This window comes from Plecotus auritus, assembly GCF_963455305.1.
Source record: "Plecotus auritus genome assembly, chromosome: 3".
NCBI classification, from domain to species: Eukaryota; Metazoa; Chordata; class Mammalia; order Chiroptera; family Vespertilionidae; genus Plecotus; species Plecotus auritus.
In genome coordinates, this window is record NC_137772.1 from 140,757,833 (window position 1) to 140,769,120 (window position 11,288).

Consider the following 11,288-nt stretch of genomic DNA (forward strand, 5'->3'; position numbering starts at 1 on the left):
TCGCTGCTGTAAAGAACTCAATAGAAAGCATCAAGAGTAGACTAGAAGAAGCAGAGGACTGCATCAGTGAGCTAGAAGACAAGGTGGGAAAAATACCCAAGTAGAGCAGCTTCTAGAAAAAAAAATTAAAAAGCAGGAGGAGAGCCTAAGGGAACTTTGGGACAATATGAAATGAAAAAACATCCGCATTATAGGGGTGCCAAAAGGAGAGGAAACTGAGCAAGGAATAGAAAACCTGTCTGAAGAAATAATGACAGAAAACTTCCCTGATATAGGGAAGAAAAAAACCCACACAAATCCAAGAAGCTCACAGAGTTCCAAGCAAAATGAACCCCAAAAGACTGACGCCAAGGCACATTATAATTAAATTGGCAAACACCAATGACAAAGTAAGAATCTTAAAAGTGGCCAGAGAGAGACAGATAATTACATACAAAGGAACCCCCATCAGACTAGCAACTGATATCTCAACAGAAACTCATCAGGCCAGAAGGGAATGGAATGACATATACAAAGTCATGCAAAGGAAGGGTCTGAATCCAAGAATACTGTACCCAGCAAGGCTATCAATCAAAATTGAGAGTGAAATCCAGAGCTTCACAGACAAAAAAGAACTAAGAGAATTTATTACCACCAAACCAGCAATGCAAGAACTGCTAAAGGGTCTGTTGTTAAAATAATAATAATAATAATAATAGGAAGCGAAGAAGGAACACAGGGGTAAAGAATAAGAATGGCGACAAATAAGTACCTATCAATAATAACTTTAAATGTAAATGGTTTAAGTGCCCCAATCAAAAGACATAGGGTAACGGATTGGATAAGAAAACAAGACCCATATATCTGCTGTCTACAAGAAACCCACCTCAGAAAAAAAGACGCACACAGACTGAGGGTGAAGGGATGGAAAACGGTCTTCCAGGCGAATGGAAATTAAAAAAAATCTGGGGTAGCAATACTTATATCTGACAAATTAGATCTCAAAGTGAAGGACATTTCAAGAGATAAGGAAGGCCACTTCATAATACTAAAGGGAGTAATCCAAGAAGAAGAAATAACTCTGGTAAACATATACGCACCCAATACAGGAGACCCAAATACATAAAATACTCATGAAGGATATCAAGGGAGAGGTCAACAGCAATACAATCATAGTAGGAGATTTTAAAACCCCATTATCACCATTGGACAAATCCTCTAAACAAAAAATCAGCAAAGAAACATCAATCCTAAATGACTCACTAGACCTGATGGAATTAATTGACATCTTCAGAACATTTCACCTCAAAGCAACAGAATGTACATTCTTCTCAAGTGCACCTGGGTCATTTTCAAAGATAGACCAGATATTGGGTCACAGGAAAAGTCTCTTCAAATTCAAGAAGATAGAAATCATATCAAGCATCTTTTCAGATCACAGTGGCATAAAACTGGAAATCAACTACAATAAAAATAATCCAAAAAAATCAAACACATGGAGACTAAACAGCATGCTATTAAACAATGACTGGTACCAGAGAGATCAAGAAATAAAAAACATCATGGCAACAAATGACAATGAAAACACAACAATCCAAAATCTATGGGACACAGTGAAAGCAGTCTTGAGAGGGAAGTTCATAGCTCTACAAGCCTACCTCATAAAACAAGAAACAATGGTAATAAATTACCTAACCCTACAACTCAAAGAGTCAGAAAGAGAGCAACAAGAAAAGCCCAGCATAAGCAGAAGGAAGGAAATAATAAAGGTCAGAGCGGAGATAAACGACATAGAGACCAAAGAAACAATACAAAAGATCAACAAAACCAAGAGCTGGTTCTTTGAAAGGATAAACAAGATTGATGAACTTCTAGCCAAGCTCACCAAGAAGCAAAGAGAGAGGACCCAAATAAACAAAATCAGAAATGAAAGAGGTGAAGTAACAACCGATCCCACAGAAATACAAACGATTTTGTAAAAATACTATGAACAACTCTATTCCAACAAAATGGACAACCTAGATGAAATGGACATATTCTTAGAAAAATACAAGCTCCCAAAACTCAACCAAGAAGAATAAAAAAACCTGAATAGGCTGATAACTACCAAAGAAATTGAAACAGCGATCAAAAATCTTCCAACAAACAAAAACCCTGGTCCTGATGTCTTTACAGGGGAGTTCTACCAAGCTTTCAAAAAAGAACTAAAACCTATCCTCCTCAGACTATTCCAAAAAATTCACGAGGAAGGCACACTTCCAAGCTCATTATATGAAGCCAGCATCACCCTAATACCAAAACCAGATAAAGACAACACAATGAAAGAGAATTACAGGCCAATATCCTTGATGAACATGGATGCTAAAATCCTCAACAAAATTCTAGCAAATCGGATTCAGCAATACATTAGAAAGATCATACACCATGACTAAGTGAGATTTATTCCAGGGATGCAAGGATGGTACAATATCCATAAATCAATAAATGTGATACATCACATAAACTGAGAGACAAAAATCACATAATTATATCAATAGATGCAGAAAAAGCATTTGACAAAATCCAACACCCTTTATTGATAAAAACTTTCAGCAAAGTGGGAATAGAGGGATCATACCTCAACATAATAAAAGCCCTATATGACAAACCCACAGCCAACATCATACTCAATGGGCAAAAACTAAAACCATTTCCCCTAAGAACAGGAACAAGACAAGGATGCCCACTTTCACCACTCCTGTTCAACATAATGCTGGAAGTACTAGCCATAGCGATCAGACGAGAAGAAGAAATAAAAGGCATCCAAATTGGAAAAGAAGAAGTAAAACTGTCCTTATTCTCAGGTGACATGATACTATACATAGAAAACCTGAAAGTCTCCATAAAAAAATTACTAGACCTAATAAATGAATTTGGCAATGTAGTAGGATACAAAATTAACACCCAGAAGTCTATGGCCTTTTTATACATCAATAATGAACTCACAGAAAGAGAAATGAAAAAAAAAAAAAAAACACCACAATGCCATTTACCATTGCACCAAAGAAATTAAGATACCTAGGAATAAACTTAAGTAAGGACATAAAAGACCTGTACTCGGAAAACTACAGGACATTGAAAAAAGAGATAGAGGAAGACATAAACAAATGGAAGAACATACCATGTTCATGGATTGGTAGAATCAACATCATTAAAATGTCCATACTACCTAAAGCAATCTATAGATGCAATGCAGTACGTATTAAAACACCAATGGCATATTTCAAAGTTCTAGAACAAACTCTCCAAAAATTCATCTGGAATAAAAAAAAGACCCCAAATAGCCACAGCTATCCTGAGAAAGAAGAACAAAGTTGGAGGGATCACAATACCAGACATCAAGATATATTACCAAGCCACTGTTCTCAAAACTGCCTGGTACTGGCACAAGAACAGACATATAGACCAATGGAAAAGAATAGAGAACCCAGAAATTGACCCAAGCCATTATACTCAATTAATATTTGACAAGGGAACCAAGAGCATACAATGGAGTCAAAACAGTCTCTTTAATAAATGGTGCTGGGAAATTTGGTCAGATACATGCCAAAAAATGAAACTACATCACCAACTTGCACCATACACAAAAACAAATCAAAATGTCTAAAAGACTTGAATGTAAGATGGGAAATCACAAAAATCCTACAAGACTCCATAGGCATCAAAATTGCAGACATATGCTGTAGCAATATCTTTACAGACACAGATCCTAGGGCAATGGAGATTAAGGAGAAAATAAACAAATGGGACTACATCAAAATAAAAAGCTTCTGCACAGCAAAAGAAACCATCATCAAAACAACAAGAAAGCCCACTGCATGGGAGAACATATTTGCCAATGTTATCTCCAATAAGGGTTTAATATCCAACATTTACAGAGAACTCATACAACTTAACAAAAGGAAGATAAACAATCCAATCAAAAAATGGGCAAAGGACCTAAATAGACACTTTTTGAAAGAGGACATTCGGAAGGCCCAGAAACATATGAAAACATGCTCTAAGTCACTAATCATCCGAGAGATGCAAATCAAAACACCAGTGAGGTACCACCTCACACCTGTCAGAGTGGCTATCATCAACAAATCAGCAAATGACAAGTGCTGGCGAGGGTGCGGAGAAAAAGGAACCCTCATGCACTGCTGGTGGTAATGCGGACTGGTGTATCTACTGTGGAGAACAGTATGGAGTTTCCTCAAAAATTTAAAAATGGAACTGCCATTTGACCTAGTAATACTACTTCTAGGACTATATCCCAAGAAAACAGAAACACCAATCAGAAAGGATATATGCACCCCTATGTTCATAGTGGCATAATTTACAATAGCTAAGATTTGGAAACAGCCTAAATGCCCATCAGCAGATGAGAGGATTAGAAAACTTTAGTACATCTATACAATGGAATACTATGCTGCTATAAAAAAGAAGGAATTCTTACCATTTGCAGCAGCATGGATGGACTGGAGAGCATTATGTGAAATAAGCCAGTCAGTGAAAGAAAAATACCTCATGATCTCACTCATTTATGGATAATAAAGAACATTATAACCTGATGAACAAAAAGATAGATACAGAGGCAGAGAAGCATCTTATAGATTGTCAGTTTACACGGGGAAGGCTGGGGATGGTTTGGGGAGGGGAGGTAAGAGATCAACTGGAAGACTTGTATGCATGCATATAAGCATAACCAATGGACGCAAGACAATGGGGGGAGGGCGGGGAATGAGGGCATGTGCCAGGGGGTAGCGGAGGTCAGGGGAAGATCAATGGGGGAAAAAAGGAGACATATGTACTACTATTTGTAATACCTTAAACAATTAAAAAAAAGAAAAAGGGAACTATATTTCTCGAAAAGGTAGCCACCCTTCTAGGTAATTATCCTACAATCTAGTAGGCAAATCAAGCCTCCCTTCTTTTCCGTATCTATATTCTACTTCCTTCCTCCCTCCTGGTCACAGGTCCTATCACTCTGCACAGCCCACTAATTGCCCAAGCCCCTTTTTGCTTTACAAGGTCACAGGGCAATATAACAATAGGCCATCTCCCATTATCAGCTTGCAACACCACAGTTAACCTAGAACTACCAAATGGCCATTGGTCCCAATGGGTTGACTACCAGGTCTCCCCAGAAGCCAATGGTTATTTCCTATAGCCAGCCCATTTTACTTCTTATCCAACCATCCAGGCCCCAGGCTTCAACTGCTCCTTTCCTTCCCTTTCGCTTTTCCCTTGGATAATAGCCCATTCTAGTGTTCCCGCCCACATTCACTGCAATAGACTCTCAACCACTCACCCCTTATTGGTAGCACCATGGCAACTACCCCCTCAGCTTGGAGCACGGAACCGGGAAAAGAAACCTCATACCCTCTAGCCTCTTCTCTCTATACCTTCTGGCTTGTCTCCATGATCAGGGATTTTTCTTCCTCTATGGGGAAAGCACATACATCTACCTCCCGACCAATTGGACAGGAACCTGTATTTTCACCTATCTCTCACCCAATGTAGATGTAGCTGCCAATAATCAGTTTTTACCTCTCCCTGTAACCCATCATATATGACACAAAAGGGCAATTCAGACAATCTGTCTCCTCATAACCCTCGGCATCGCAGCAGTTGCCGGGACTGGCATAGGGGGGCTTAACCACTGCTCTATCCTATTTTGAAATCCTATCTCAGATCCTACAAGAAAGCTCTGGATGTCTAGCAAGGGGCAAAACTGGGAAAACAAGAACTTCAGCCCCAGGGTAACCTATCCTCCCCTTTCATATCACTAGTCAGGCAACTTAGATCTCTGATCTTTTCTTCCCTAAAGATAACATCTAGGCCTCAGTTGTATTTTAGCTTCAGGCCCAGAAAAGCAGCAAAACCAGACAAGTGATGCTGTGGCAACTTCAGGACCAACTTTTACCACCTAAGTCACTCAACAGGACCGCTTCTGAACCTTCATCAAGCAGTCTCTCAGGAAATCATGCTGCTGCAACCCCTTGCTCCAACCATGAGAAATCTGTGCAGTGTTCCAGCCGACTATTATCAAAGTCCATCCTCCTATGATCTCGATGTCCCATCTCAGCAGGAAGTAACTATGGAAGATATGACCTTCATATCTATTCCATAAAAGGTTGGAATGTTAGATCTGATCAAATAATTGAATCGATACCCCCTCCCCTGGAAACTGAACTTTAAGTCACTTCACAATGGACATTCCACTTGATTAGACCACATTTTCTCTCCCCTCTGATCTTTCCCAGAATCCAGACCTGCACAGAGAATTCTCTGCCCAGAAAAAGCCCGCCTAGAGTACTTTAAAAACCTGTGACACCCTGTCTTTGGGGACTGGTGCCATTTTGGGGCTCAGCCCATCTGGTATCCAGATGACCTAATAAATTTATAATCCCTTACCACGTTGGCCTCGTGCGTTCCTCCTTCAGCGACCCTAACATTTTTTATGAGCTATCATCAGAAGTCCCATAATGTCCCTTCTGCTGTGTTCTATTTGTTGTGGCAGTCATAAAGGCCCACCAGGTTAGAGAAGGGGGAGGAAAGACATGGACGCCACCTCTTGACTGGGAAGTTGCAAGGGTCTGTGGGATTGAAAATGTTGTTGTAGCCATGTTTTGGAAAATACAACCCACAACAACAGGCTGTTTTTTAAAAATATATTTTTCTAGATTTTAGAGAGGAAGGGAGAAGGAAAGAGAGAGATAGAAGCATCAATGATGAGAGAGAATCATTGGTCGGCTGACCCCTGCATGCCCCCTACTTGGGATCAAGGCCGCAACTCAGCCATGTGCCCTTAACTTGAATCAAACCAGGACCCTTCAGTCTGCAGGCTGACACTCTATACACTGAGCCAAACCGGCTAGGGCCAACAGGGCTCTTTTTGAATGTACTTGGAATGACTTTTAACTCATAGTACAACTGCAGATATTTTAGTCTATATAAATGTATTTAAAAACCAGGTTGAATGCATTATGAAATTGTAAGTTCATCTAAAAGAGAAACTTAATTAAATGCATTTTAAAAATGCTTTTAGCATGATGAAAATGTGTGATTTTGGTTATTCATTTGGTCACATTTAATTGGTCAATAAATAAATACATACTTTTGGTTGTAAATGTGTGAGTGAATAAAAGGTAGATATAACCACAGCTGTCTCTCTATTACCCAAAAGCATCTACACTAATAAAAGAGAAAGATGCAAATTGATCGTACCTTCGTGACGCCCACCAGCCAATCAGGAGTGAGTATGCAAATTAATCCAACAAAGATGGAAGGTTAATTTGCATATGCAGGCACCAAGTGGCTGGGGGTGGGGCAGGACGCCTACATTGTTGCCATGGTGATGTCGCAGGCGTTCTGCACTGCCCCAGCCTCTCTGGGCCTCTGGGCAGCGTGGGAAGGTGGAAAGGCAGCTCTGGGCTGGAGCAAAGGCAGAAAGGCAGCTCCAGTAGGGAGCAAAGGCGGTGTTGGCAGCCAGGGGAAGGAAGGCCCATTCTTGCACGAATCTTCATGCATCGGGCCTCTAGTATAAATATATGTGTGTGTGTTTACAAACGTGCGCGTGCGCACACGCATACACACACACACACACAATGTACTAATTCAAGAAGCTAATTCAGGAATGTCAATTTTTAAAAAAACTGTTTATTTTCCAGCAACCTTATTTCCCTTTTCTGTCCAAGACATTCAGTGTTGCTCCTACCCTTTCAGTGCTCTGAGCAGTGAAGGCTTCAGTTGAGTCTTTTGCGGAGGGCTGAGTGCTCTTCTTCAGAAGGGAACTGCTGAATAGGCACCAGGGCACCCGCAGAGGAGTCTGATGCCTCAGTTAAGTGGCAGTGAACTCGGGAGCTGCAGCAGTCCATTCACCCTAAATTCCTCCTTGGTCGCAGCCTTTTCGGCAGTGCTCTGGTCTTCCTTTTCAATCTCTGCAGAAGCAGAGGTCAGGCATGACCTCCCATGGGTGTTCACACATGCACAGAGCTTCCCAGCCCCACATGGATGGTGTCAGACCCACTGGGGAGCTCCCTATTGTTGCACAGGATAGCAATGTCCACACAGTGCAGAGGGAGTCTGAGTTATACAGAGTGATGGCTGGCAGGTTAATGTAAAGCATCTGTGAGAGGCTGGTGCTCAGCCTTGGGATCAGTAGCCACCCAAGTCTCAGCTCCTGGAAGGATGCCTAGATCTGGTCATGAAGGTTCCAGGAGTGAGGTGTCAGCAGTGGGAGTGGCTCCAGTGGCAGCAGCAAACCTCAGCACAGCTTGCTGGTCGGTGTTCCTGGACGATATGGCATTGACATCAGCAGGGTTTTCAGTGGCAGCAATGGCAGGAGCTGGCGCAGAAGCTCCTCCCAGGTTTCTTCAGATTGATGATGTAGATGATGTAGATGATGTAGACGCCATCACTTTTCCTGTTGCAGATGTACTGCTCCATTTCCAAGTCAAGGTTGGTGCCACCTAAGAGTGTTCCTGCTGCAAGGAATTTGAGGACATCCTCCCCCTTCATTTGCAAGACATCAAGGGCTCTGAGCATTGTGAAAGTGTCTCTATTAGTTACAAGGGGAACCCAGAACAATATTCTATGATCCCTTCTTTTGGTAGTACAGAAAAGCAGGAATGACATTTGTAATAAATAAAGAAAAGCATATCAGTAACCTAGATTGTGGCCAATTTATATACAGTGAAAAATTTGAAGAAGATGCACAAAATTCTAGATCTGGAAGAACTCTCAGTTCTTTGCAGCTAAAGGTCACTGCTATAGGCTGAATTGTGTCCCCTCAAAATTCATGCTGAAGCTCTAGTCCCCAGCACCTACCATCTGACTGCATTTGGAGAGAGGGCCTTTAAAGACATAATTTACTTAAAATGAGGCTAATAGGATGAGCCCTAATTCAATCTCACTGCTGTCCTGGTAAGAAATTCGAACACACAAAAAGATACCCAGGACACATGTGCACAGAGGGACAACCATGTCAGGACACAGCAAGAAGGGGCCCATCTGCAAGCCAAGGAGAGAGGTCTCAGGAGAAACCAACCCAGCGGACACTGTGATCTTAGACATCCAGCCTCCAGAACTGTGAGAAAATAAATTTCTGTTGTTTGAGCCACATCGTCAGTGGTAGTTTTGTTTGGCAACTTAGGAAACTAATACAGTCAGTCAATCTACTATTAAAATGCATGAATTATCTCTAATATTTTTCTAATTCCATCAAGAGTTTTCTACCTAAAACTTTAATTAGAATGGGCAAAGAAAGTCTATTCTTCTTAAAGCCTCATGTTTCCCCTGAAATTCCCTCCTATACTTGTGCTCCTCTTACAGGACCTCATACATAAGGCCCTAGTGTGCTTGGGATCCTTTAATTAATTAATTAATTAATTTTTTATATATATATTTTATTGATTTTTCTACAGAGAGGAAGGGAGAGGGATAGAGAGTCAGAAACATCGATGGGAGAGAAACAATGATCAGCTGCCTCCTGCACACCTTCCACTGGGGATGTGCCCACAACCAAGGTACATGCCCTTGACCGTAATCGAACCTGGGACCCCTCAGTCCACAGGCCGACGCTCTGTCCACTGAGCCAAACCGGTTAGAGTGGGAACCTTTTATAATAAACAGTTCTGAATATCTTCAAAGCATGTTATTAACACGATTTCCTAGGAAGAGCACAAATATAGTTGAAAATTAGGTGTTTTATTATGAAGACAAACTAAAGTTTAAATATCACATAGGCTATAATTTACCTTTTTAAAAAAAAAGTGTTAGGGGCAGAGCATTTGAGAATTAATTTAATAGCTAGGAAAGACTTTTGCTCTCCATTGTGATTGTGAATGCTTTGCCCTTTCTGTACAATGATGATACTACTATCACTAATCCTTATTTAAGCATAAGTTGGCAGGAGAAACAACAATAGCAACAAACACCTTTCTCTCAATTAGAGAAGAAAAAATATAGTCATATTTTAAAAAATAAAAGTTGCAAGTATTTGTGTTTACTTATGTAAGTAGTTTTGTATCTGTCTGTATATCCATGTTAGCATATCAAGTGAATTATTAATTAAACCACTTCTGAGCCATGTGTCTGTGGATAAATTTCTTAATCTAAGGTATTGTTCCTTCATCTATAAAATGGGGCTAATAAAATGCTATCTCCCAAGGATTTAGGTGGAGGTATTAAATAAAACATATTGCAAAACTCTTGGCAGTGTGGCTGATACACAGCAAAAATCAGTAAAAGTTAGCAACTGTAAACTTTTATTACCATAAAGCTCATACGCAGAATTCCTCAAAGGCAGACGCCTTAGTTATCTTAGGGCCAGCATCATGCCCTGGACAGCAGGCTCTCTATGAGCATCGTAGGCTGACTTAAATTATTGTAGGTTGGACTGAACTGAAATAGATAGTAAGTACATACACTTACATAATGCTTTATGTTTCTGTTACTTTTTAAAAGTATTTTAATATTGCAAAGGAAAAGGTGTTAAATTGTAAAATATTTAGCTGGGTAAAATAAGCTATATTAAGGAATCTAAGTCAGTTTGGGCTTGACTCTTATACGTGCAATGCTTCTAAATAATATCATATACTATAAGTAGATATGTTTCAAAGAAAATTTAATAATTTTGTTGATATTCCAATTTTCATTATTTTAATCAAAATATTTTTCTTTAGCTATTTAGAGTTGATAAATTTGATTTGTGGTCTTAAAAACTTCAATTTTTCTTTCCGAAAAATGAAAAACATTTTGCTAATTTTCAACTTTCAAGAGCCTAAAATCCATTCAAAGCTCAAAACTGATAGAGGCCCAGCAGGTGTGGCTCAGTGGTTGAGCATGGACCCATGAACCAGGAGATCACAGTTTGATTCTGGTCAGGCTCCATCCCCAGTAGGAGGCATGCAGGGGGTAGCTGATGGATGATTTTCTCTCATCATTGATGTTTCTATCTCTCTCTCCTTCTCCCTTCCTCCCTGAAATCAACAAAAACATATTTTTAAAACACCTGATAGCTACAATAGGTCACTCAGTTTAGCAAAAGTGTGTACTCTCTGTTTCTAAGTGTTACAGAGAACTCATTATCTTTTTTTACATATAAAGAATGACACAATAAGCCAAGGATATCAACACATCATGAACTCTTATTTTGAGGATTTATTTCTTGCTCTTACAGTTTACCCTGAGAGAGGATTTCTAGAAAGGTATGCCAGACCAGTTGGACAGTGTCAGTGTGGTATAATGGAGAGATCATGAGAACAGAATTCAGGAATCCAGAT

The 11,288-nt window shown here is 40.0% G+C and overlaps 1 pseudogene across 1 annotated transcript; it reads right to left on the reverse strand.

Moving 5' to 3' along the window:
- Positions 1 to 7,843: 7,843 nt before the first annotated feature.
- Positions 7,844 to 8,550, reverse strand: LOC308244191 (small ribosomal subunit protein uS2-like; annotated as a pseudogene). The gene has a single exon. The product of its transcript is annotated as a small ribosomal subunit protein uS2-like (transcript).
- Positions 8,551 to 11,288: the final 2,738 nt, after the last annotated feature.